The sequence below is a fragment of the Amborella trichopoda genome, chromosome 2, assembly GCF_054954075.1.
Source record: "Amborella trichopoda isolate Santa Cruz 75 chromosome 2, AtrichopodaSantaCruz75HAP2 v2.0, whole genome shotgun sequence".
NCBI lineage: Eukaryota > Viridiplantae > Streptophyta > Magnoliopsida > Amborellales > Amborellaceae > Amborella > Amborella trichopoda.
This window is the reverse complement of record NC_142337.1, coordinates 44665379-44676612: the sequence shown is the minus strand read 5'-3', so window position 1 is coordinate 44676612 and position 11234 is coordinate 44665379.

The following is an 11234-nucleotide window of genomic DNA, read 5'->3' as shown; positions in this document are numbered from 1 at the left end:
AAAATAAGATAGGATAAAAATAAATAAAATAACATGGTATAATGGGAAGTTAATTATGGTAAATGAAATAAAATGAAAGGAAGGAGTAAAATGGAATAGGGATGAAATAAAATGAAAAGGAGGAGGAAAATAGAATAAGGAGAAAGGACAAACGTGAAAAGGAATAAAATAGGAGTGTTTAATAAAATAATAATAAAGATGAATTAGTTGAGAGAGAGAAGGATGTTCTAATAAATCAAATCCATCACTTAGTTAAGAGAGAGAGAGAGGACGTTTTAATAAAATAGAACCTATGAATTACTTAAGAAAGATAGCGTGAGTAAATGTGGGGTTGTTGTTGAAGAAACTAAAGTATAAATAATAATAATAAAGTAACGTTTTGGCTAAGAGGAAGGGACAAAGTGGGTTATTAGGTTATTTAGATGAGAGAGAGAGAGAGTGGAGTGCTTTTTGTTAGGTTGAACGAAATAGGGCGAGAGAAAGTGAGTGAAACGAAACTAACGAAAACCTACAACGAAAAGAAAAAGACGAAAAGAAGGGAAAGTGAGTTTCGTTTGTGGGTTTTTAGAGAGAGAAAGGACAGTGAGGGAAGGGGAAAGCGGGAGGTTGCAAGTGGAGAGATTAAGTGGGAGGACGACGTAGAGTGATGGAGACGGTATAGCGGGGTGGTGATTCAAGACACATGGGGTGGCTGCCTGGCCGCAGTGAACATGATTGCAGCAGAAAGGCGCGGAGGTGGTAGAAATTGGTGGCAGAGATAAGGGGCAGCAGGGTGGAGGACAATGGCAGTTGGCTGCGAGGTGGGAAAAGATGGTGGTTGGTTGCTGGCCGATGGGAGTTGCAGGGAAAGAGGTGAGCAGCATGATGGTTGGAATGCAGATGGTTGAAGATTGGAATGAGAGCAGAAGAATGTGTAGAGAAGAGAGAGAGGCGGAGGTGGCTGCCTGGTGTGTGGCAGTGCGGGCGTGGTGGAGGATTAGAGAAAGGTGAAGATGGATTGCAGCTGACTGGGATGGGGATAGAAAGGAGGCGCAATGGGCGGAAGTTGCAGCTGAATGGGGAAGAGGTGATGGCAGCCGGGTGCAGCAGAGTTGGTCACAGGCAGGGAAGGGGTAGCAGCGACGAACAGAGCTGGGTGCGTGTAGTTAAGAGAGTGGCAACCATGGGACAGGAATTGGGTGAATGGTGTGGAGGAGTTGTCGCGTGCGGCGGTGGGCTGGTGGTCATGAACGGCGGTGAGGTTGATGTCACGCGCGGCGTTAGGGGTTGGTTACACACGGCGTTACGATTGGTTGCACGCGATGAGAAGAAAAATTTAGGGGTTGGTTACACACGGCGTTACGATTGGTTGCACGCGATGAGAAAAAAAATTTTGGGAAACGGAGGTCAGGTGGGACCACGGATGGTCAACGCGAAAAACGAAACGTGAGAGTGTAAGACAGAAGCGATGTGAGTGTGCACAGTAAAGAAGGGAAAAGGGGGAGGGGACTGTCGTGTGTGTTTTTGTTTTTTGTTTTTTCGTTTGTTGAGAGAAAGGGAGTGGGTTAGGTGGATTCGAGGGAGCATCAAGAGAGAGAAGGGAAAAGAAGTCATGAGGGACCATAGAGAAAAAAAGAGAAGAAAAAAAAGGAAAAAGAGTAAAATACATACGGCAGCACAAGGTGCGTCCATGAAAGAGGAGAGAGAAATAGAGGTACTTTAAACCGAGAGGTATTGATAAAAAAATTTGTCTTTTTTTTCTTTTTAAAAAAATGTGATCCAACAATGAAGAAAGTTAAAAAAAATGTATTAAGCTAAGTAAGGGTATCTTGTACAATGATATCAGATAATATATATTGGTTTTTGCTCAAATATGGGTATATATTGGTTTTTGCTCAAATATGGGTGGATTGATCAAAATTAACTCTAATTGCTAAACAAAATAAATTTTTAATGAATTAAAATAAAATATAAAAATATGTACAAATTTACGATTTTGCCCCTATCCAACAATTCGCCAAATTCCAAAACAGCCTTTCTTGCACCCATGGAACGTATGTGATTTTTCTAGGTCGATTCGGGGTTGCTCTGACGCTTGTTTAACCAAAAGATGATCACTTTCTCGTTGGGCTCGACGTGACGGTCAATTTGGTACCAACTTCGAACCACAGATCGTGTTTTTAGGTCACGATCATGCGACTTGAGATTTGTACGAATCTGGAAAACTTCCGATCGATAGTGTTTTGTTTCTTGAAGTATTTCTTCGATTTCTTCACTGAATCACACTAAGCATGGCGTCAAGATCGTTTTGTAACAAACGCAGCTCGATTTCGTGCCCGAACGAAGATTTTGCTATCATAGATTTTTGGCCGAAATTTGGATTCCGACGACAGATTTCTAGCAACTTCGACGTCCTTGTACACAGAATCTGATCGTTCATCACGTGCAGCATTCAGACCAAACATAGCCCTAGGCCTTATGCACATAATTCAACTTGTTTCGTGTCGATTGGGTGTGTGAGCGTCATGATATGGTCGTTCGAGTGGGTCATGCTACTGCTGATTTTCTTGCAACTGCCTTCACGAATCACCAACTTCTCTTTAGCTTTTCTCCCTGCTCGAACATCGTCACAGGATGTGCCACATATCAAAATGCTTGTCTTGACGAGACGAACATGCTCCAAAATGTTTAGGGTTAATCCGACACAAAACGAGTGAGATACAAGTCTTCAAAGTTGCAGCTTGTGACTGTATAAACTAGTATCCTTTAATGGAGATTGGTGCAGGGAGGCCACACGAGATTAGCGCGCGGCCTAGCCCTTTTTAATATTTCACCCATAACTTTGTCTTGGAACGTCTGTTTAACTCAAAACTCAACCCCTAAAAATTTTCGACCGTGCTGGATCCAATTGCGGTGGTCCCACAGCTATTTGATGCATTGAAAATAGAGTTCTAGTTAGGGGGTCCATTTCAGGGTGTTAGAGGCTGATTTTTCTGAAAATGTTTCTCTGTTTACGCTGCCTTAAACATGTCAGATTGCGATGAAACTTGGCAAGTGGCCTTTTGGAGTGCTTAGTAACATTCTCACCCGTTTTGGGGCAATTTTGAGACTCTAAAAAATTCATCTGTAAGTCAGGGCTTTATTGACCAGCTTCTCTTTTATTCCGCATCTGGGATCCAAGGTGTTGAAAAATGTGTTCAAACAGCTTGCCTTACCAAATCTTGTGCTTCGAGAGAAGCCAGAATGACAACAATGGAAAAATTTCCTTCGACTTTATTACTTTTTTCTTCCTAGCCACAAGACCACGTGAACGCCGAGGAGATATCTACACAATGTTGTAACTAGGATGCTCAGACGTTTGGATGCATTTATCGCAGGTCCATCCGTGAAGACTTAGGGGGAGAAGAGACTTGAGCTACTGGTGGGGGATACCTCATGAAATGTCCATCATCCACGTTAGGAGCTCTTTTTAGGTTCCGACAACTGGGCTTTTAAAAGCTTGTAGACCCAGTTGGTCAAAATCCAGGCTTGTCTGGTAGTCGGGTGCCTTGCTTAAGGGCTTTCTTCCCAATCAGTCAGGGTTTTCACGTCTTCTAGTGGGGGACATCTCATGGAACGCCCATCATCCAAGTCAGGGACTTTCGTTTTTGCTATTGGTGGGGGACATCTCATGGAATGCCCATCATCCACGTCGAGAGCTTGCTTGGCTGCTGGTGGGAAACATCTCATGGAATGCCCATCATCCACATTAGGAGATTTTCTTTGGATAGACAGCCAAGAAGCAGTTGGTGGGTGTTGCTTGCTGTTACACCAGGTTTGCTTTTGACAAGCAGGGAACCTCTGTGGAGCCCATCCTACCATGTCCAGTCAGGGGCTTTTTATTGGCTTGTCTCAAAAGTTTGAGCCTGTTTGCTAGGGAGGGGTTGGCCGAGGCGTCACCCTGAAGTCCTTGGCAAGTTTTGACTTGGCTTGACAGTTATGAGCCTTTGAAGGCATCTGTGGCTTGCCATTGTGACTTTCTTCTTTTCTGTTGACTTCTTAGAAATGTGGTCCTTTAGTATGGGACCCCGACCTGCCATCTTGGCGATTCTTCTGACTTCCGAGTCCTTTCGTGAGTGGACTCAGACTGTCAGACTTTTCTTGAAGCTCTTATTTTTGGGTCTTGATATCGAGGCATTCTGACACCAGGTATTTTTCTTTTGAGTATCGGCTGAAGCTTCCCATGAAGCGTGTGTTGCATCAACCTGCTTATTGGTCCAAGCGCCCTTTGAGGGTTTTCACTTGGACTTGGGAAGTAGCGTCGTAGAGACGATTTTCATCAACCTTTTTCTATTCGTGGCTCTTTTACCCATGACCTTACGGCCCTTGTAAGGGCCACAATTTGATTGAACCGGACCACTAGTGGCAGTGGAAAGAGAGAAGGAAGTCAAGAAAAATGGAAGCACATTCCCAGCGCTAAGGACAAGGATTAACGCCGTCTGGGTGACTTGGCATAGTGCCGTCCATGTAGAAAAAGCTAATGCCGCACGCAAGGGTGAAGAATTGGTAATGCTGTGTGCGAATAAGGAGTATCGTCGTGCACGAAAGGCATAAGGATTATCGCTGCGCATGAAAGGTGTATGAAGTACGTAAACATTGTCGCGAGCGTATCGCCGTCTGGCGTATTACCGAGAGCATATCACTCGCGGGTGTATTGCCATCTGAGGCATTACCGCATTGGGAGCTTAATGCTGTCAGTGACAAAGGAGCAAAAAAGAGAAGGAAAGAGGGAAACGCAGCGCCGGTTGAGTAAGAGGAAAATGTAGCGCCGGCTGAGGAAGAGGAAAGCGTAGCGCCCGCTGAGTAAGAGGACAACGCAGCGTCGGCTGAGTAAGAGGAAAATGTAGCGCTGGCTGAGTAAGAGGAAAGCGTAACTCCGGCTGAGTAAGAGCAAAACGTAGCGCCGACTGAGTAAGAGGAAAACGTACCATCGGCTGAGTAAGAGAAAAGCGTAGCACCGGTTGAGTAAGAGGAAAGCGTAGCACCAGCTGAGTAAGAGGAAAACATAGCGCCAGTTGAGTAAGAGGAAAACGCAACACCGACGGTGTAAGAAGAGGACACGGTGTCGGCTCTGTAAGAGCGCCCTTCGTCGTCTGTGAATGCAAGGCTAGTGCCGACTGTGATCCAATGCCGACTGAAAATGGGGAGCAAGAAAGAGCACGAGTGTCTTAGTCAAATGTACAGCCTCTATACATGTCAACGCCGCTTCGTACGTGTCAGAGTAACGAGTGATTGCGTCAGCCACAGTGAATCCTACCAACCGTGAGTACTTAAGCCCTTTGACAACCAGTTTTCTTCATTCTACTCCCTCTCTCCCCGTTAGGAGTTCACTGCTACCCCTTGAAGATAGCCCAGTGGTGAAGCTTAAGGAAAGCCCATGAGGCCATGAGTGAGGATTTGAAATACCGTGAGAAGTCAAGGTAAGTGTGTTTAGTTTCTATGCATCCATAGTTTATGTAAAGAACAAATATTTAGAATGGGTAACATGATAAAATGAAAATATGAAGAATGAATGTGTTAACATGAGGTTGAAATTTTAATTTTTGTGTTTCTTAATTCCATGACTGTTTTTACCACATATATGATCTTTTTATTTACGGACACTCATGAAATTGCTCACTATGAGACTCCTAATTATGAACAAGGTTCCAACCCCAAAGTGTAGCTTGGCTAGGAAATATTAAGTGTTCTTTAAAAGCATGTTAACTTGAGCATATGAATTCCATAACTGTGACTATTTTTGCATCAACGTGTTTGATGGCCAAATGGCGTCCTAATGGGACCAAACTTGTCTGGAATGAAAGGCATGTATGTCTACTTTAAGTCTAAATTATATGTCATGATGAAATTTTGCTTGGAAGAAAAGATTTGGCCTTAATTGTCGAGGCATGACATTGCTACAGTCGCTGCTAATTCCAACAGTTATGGCCCTCCTTGGGCAATGCTTTTGACCCAGCAAACGGTGTCCAAAAAAAAAACCTTAAAACTTTCACCATTGGAAAGGTTTATGAATGCACTCAAAGTTGCATGTTTTGAGGTGAATTATGACCCGAAATGTGCGAGTATGTCACTGCACACTATTGCAGGGAAGATTTCCAAGAACTAATGCTCACCTTATACTGAGCTATTGACCCATCAAATGGCCCCAAATTCCTTTCAAATTACTATCTTTGTAAAGGTTCGTGTATTAGCTCAAAGTTTCATGTTTAAGACATCCTGAAAGTCCCCCTAAATCGGGAGCTACGCCCACGCAAGAGGGCCATGTCCCTGGGACTTGTCACTGCATCATTTTACGACCATGCGGCACTAAGTTATCTTGATATATGATAAATGTGAATGCCATATGATAAATTCCATGAGAATGCCATAAAGATATGTGAATGATGTCGTGTAAACTGCACTTTGTGAGAAAAAGGGGCCATGAGTGTGATAGTGATGAAATGAATTCATAATGAATGCCAAATGCTACTGAGAGGACTTATGTGTAAATTCCCTGTGAAAGCTTATGAAAGGCATGTATTTTTCTTAATGTTATGATGTTATGATGTTATGATGAAATATGATTCATATGTATGAGACATGGATTATGAGACATTGATTTATGAGAATCTGATTCATCCATTGTAAGGCATTGTATTGGCCACTATGCGGTGGGACACTCACCGGTAATTGATATTGTTATGATTCCGTAATGAATTGGCCACTACGTGGTGGGACACTCACCGGTAGTTGATATTGTTACGATAGTATGATTAATGACCAATGCTTATGTTGATATTGACTACTACACAGTGGGACACTCACTGGTAGTGGATACTGCTATGATATTGCCTGCTATGCGATGGGACACTCATTGGTAGTACGGAAAGAGATGCCGGCATATCCCCTAACCTGCATAATGATAGGAACGGGTTAAGGGAGAGGAAAGAGGTTGCACCCTAAATTTATGAAATGAAATGATTGATGCCTTGCAAAGTAAGGGCCTATTGAACCCCCAATACGCGTTGGAGACTGTGTGTGTGTGTGTGTTGAGGGCATTACGAAGTGGATTAACCTACTTGTCATTACCCTCCCTCCTGTACAATGGTAGAGGTCTTAAGCAATCGAATTGGCTTAGCCTGATGGATAGGGCATCTAATGCGGGAGTAGGTGATTTATGGAGTGAGTGGATAAGAATTGATTTATGTATAAGGAATGTTTAGTAGTACAATGATAAGATGATTAATGATTTCACTCACCAAATGCTTATGATCACACCGATTTAAAGGTAAATGTCGTTTAAATGAACTATTCATATTCGATGCCTTGACCTGATATGCATATATGCTAAACTATGACTTTATATCGATGAACTATACTGTTTTCACACATGAATATGAACTATACTGTTTTCACACATGGATAGAACCACCATAGATGCATGACATTAGACCTGCTTACTGTGCTGTATAGCTCATCACATTATTTCTCCTCTCCCTGTAGATTGATAGCGACAAGTGCAAGGCTGGAAATTCGTGTTTGGCGGCTAGATGACGAAGCAAGTGTTCTTGAAGAAGGTGCTTAGACCTTGTTTATGTCTGGGCTGTTTGGCCCTAGTTTTGTTTTGTTCTTGGTGGATATGTGTAATATTGGCCTAGGTACCCCAAACTGAATGTAATATTTTGGAAGATTTTTATATTATGATTTTTGGGCTGTGGAGTTTTTCCTTACTCTTCTACTAGTTGAGTTTTTGTTCTAGTTTTTTTCCATGGTTTGCTCGATTACCGAAAATAAAGGCATTGAGTCCACTCCTACCTGAGTGACAAACGTTACATTGGATTGCGAACCTGCGTTCGATCTCCCATCGCCACGTAAGGTACAATGGTCGAGGGTGGGGTCTTGACAGATATGGTATCAGAGCAGCCAGGAGAGGATTCTTGGCCTCGGAAGTTTAGGAGAGCCCTTAGATTAGTTTTCGGGTAGGCAAGTGACTGTGTGTTCTTGTGACTAGGTTAAAGGATGCCGAGAGCTCGTAACCACTATGTGAGTTCCAGTAATGAAAATAATGAGGCACTCGGCGAGTTTTACAAGACTTTGGGGGCTATGACCCAAATGATGAAGGAATCGATTCCAACCCAATCTACCCCTACGCCCGAGCAGAATGACAGTAGCCTCATGGAGAGGTTTAGGAGAATTGCACCCCCAAGCATTTTGGGGCATGGAGGAGTGGAGAAGGCTGAGAGGTGGAAGAAATAGATAGAGAAAATCTTAGAGGTGTTACACTGCTCAGATGAGCAAAAAGTCAGACTAGGGACCTTTATGCTGGAAGGGGAAGCAGAATACTTGTGGACTCGGTGAAGCAGACTTAGAGGGAGACAGGGACCGAGGTCACCTAGGAAAACTTCTTGGCAACATTTGATGAGAAGTACTTCCCTGATTTAGTCAAGGAAATGAAGGAAGTAGAATTCATTGAACTCTAGCAAGGGGGTATGACTCTTGAACAATAAGCCGCCCGATTTGTAGAGCTCTCTAGGTATGCACCCCACGTCATAAATATCGAGACGCAAAAGGCAGATAAATTTGAAAGGGGCTTGCCGCCAGCTATCAGAAGTAGCATGATGTCAGCCAATATAAAGTCATACAACCCGATGGTAGACCTGCTCTGAAGATGGAAAAAGAATGTGAGGATCACAGGTTAAGGGAGGAAGGAAAAGGAAAGTTGTGCCGTTGAGAAAGTTCGGGAAGAAACCCTGGTAGTCTTCAAGGAGAAACACCAAAGGGAGGCCATACCCACCAAACCCAAGGATTCCAAAGAGTCTTGCGGGAAATATGGACAATGACCGACACCCGGTTTGTACTTATTGTGGGAGAAGCAACCACGCTGTTGCGAAATGCTACTGAGAGAAGAATGTATGTCTGAAATGCAGCAAGCTTGGCCACTCGGTGAAGGACTGCTAGATGATGAAGACCGAGGATCGCCCGAAGACTCAAGGGCGAGTGTTCGCACTCACTGAATAAGAGGCTAAGGCATCCACCTCGGTGATCAGAGGCATGCTCTCAATTTGCAATATTAATGTTAAAGTATTAATTGACTTTGGATCCTCTCATTCATTCCAGTGGCCGGAATCTGTAACAACTTTTGACGCCTTCATGTGCCGAATCCAACCATTCATCTTACACGGGGATCGGACCAAAGATGGCCTCGGACTTACGTACATAATACAATTGGTTTCGTGTTGATCGGGTATGCAAGTGCCGTGATATGGCCACTCGAGCGAGGCGTACTGCTGCTAAATTTTTTTCAACTATCTTCACAAATCATAAACTTCTCTCTAATTTTTCTCCCTGCTCGGGTATCGTTATGGGTCGTGCCACATATCAAAACGCTCATCTTGATAAGATGAACACGCTCACCAAATTTGAGAGCGATCTGTCTTAAAACGAGTGAGATAAAAGTATTTGAAGTTGTTGCTTGGGACTGTGCACACCAGCCTCCTTTAATGGAGATTGGTCCTGGGAGGCCGCACAGGAATAGTGTGCGGCCTACTCCTTTTTAATGTTTAACTCATAACTTTATCCTGAAATGTTCGATTAAGCCGAAACTTGACCCATAAAGGTTTTTTACCGTACCGGATCCAATGACGGTAGTCCCATAGCTATTTGACGCACCGAAAATATAGTTCTCGTTACGGGTCCGTTTCAGGGTGCTAGGGGCTAATCTTTCCAAAATTGTTTCTTTGTCTGCACTGCCTTAAACATGTCGAATTGAGATGAAACTTGGCAGGTGGCCTTTTGGAGTGCTTAGGAAGATTCTAACCAGTTCTAGGGCAATTATGAGACTGTCGAGAATTCCACTATATGTTAAGGCTTTATTGACTGGTTTCTCTTTTATTCCGCATCGGGTCTTAAGGTGTTGAAAAATGTTTTCAAACAGCTTGCCCCACCGAATTTTGTGCTTCAAGAGAAGCGAGAATGACAACATTCAAAAAATTTCCTTCAGCTTTATTGCTTTTTTCTTGCTAGCCGCAGGACCACGTGAATGCCGAGGACATTCAGGCAATGCTGTAACTAGGATGCTAAGACGTTTGGATGCAATGTACACGTCCATCTGTGGAGACTATAGGGGAAGAAGAGACTGTTTTGAGGGATCCTATCAAAGTCCTCACCCTCGCATGGACTGTTTGTGATTCTGAAGCTGAGGATTTTGTACGGACCTCGTTGGTCAGAATCAGGCCCATCTGGCAGTCCAGTCGAGTGCGGTGTTGAAAGGCATTTTTCCCATTTAGTCTGGGTTTTTTGTATCCTATGGTGTTGATCCACATTTCAAGGATTTTGTTTGTTCTGGATGGTATGCTGAAAGGCCTTTGGTTGGCATCCATCTACACTATACAGTAGATATTCCTTGGCAGGCATGGTACCTCAGTTTATCGAGGGGACCAGCTTTGGGTATAACCCCTACCCACTGTTAGCAGTTTCAACAATCAAGATACCTCTCTTTTTTGTCCGAAGCGACCCCTGAGGATTCAATCCTAATTGCGGCATAACAGGTCCAAAGTCATGGCTGACTTGGCTTTCTTAGGGTTTCTTCAACATCTTTGAAGTGTGTTAGCGACCTTGTGGGAATAGTGCTCTTTTTCACGAGACTGGTCTTGCCTTCTTGACGAGTCTTATGTCCTTCGAGTCATTTTTTGCGAATGGACTTAAGCTGTCGGAATCTTTCCTTGAAGCTCATATTTTTTGGGTCCTGCTACTGTGATACCAGGGAATTTTCTTTTGAGTGTGGGATGAAGCCGAGTGCTGCATCAACCTGTTTATTGGTCCAAGCATCCTTTGCGGATTTTCACTTGGATTTGGGAAGCGGTGTTGTAGAGACAGTTTTCACCAACTTCCTTTTTGTTTGGGGCTCTTTTACCCATGTCCTTTCGGCCATGTCCACCCTTATTTTTTTATTTTTACTCACGGTGCCCCTTTTTTTTTGGGTTTTCACCGTGCCCAGGTTTTTATTCATGGAACTCTTTTACTCATGGTTTCGTGAATCTGTCCGTCATTTTGACTCATGGCGTTCACTTGTCTGGCTATACACTATGCCTGTTATTCTCTTTCTTTTTCTCTTTTTTTTTTTTCTGAAGGAGTGTTTAAGGTTATGCCTTCAGGACCTGTGTGAAGCAGTTTAACGTCATGCGGTTAGAACAAGCACTACAATTTAAGGTCATACAACTGGACCATGATGGTGATGA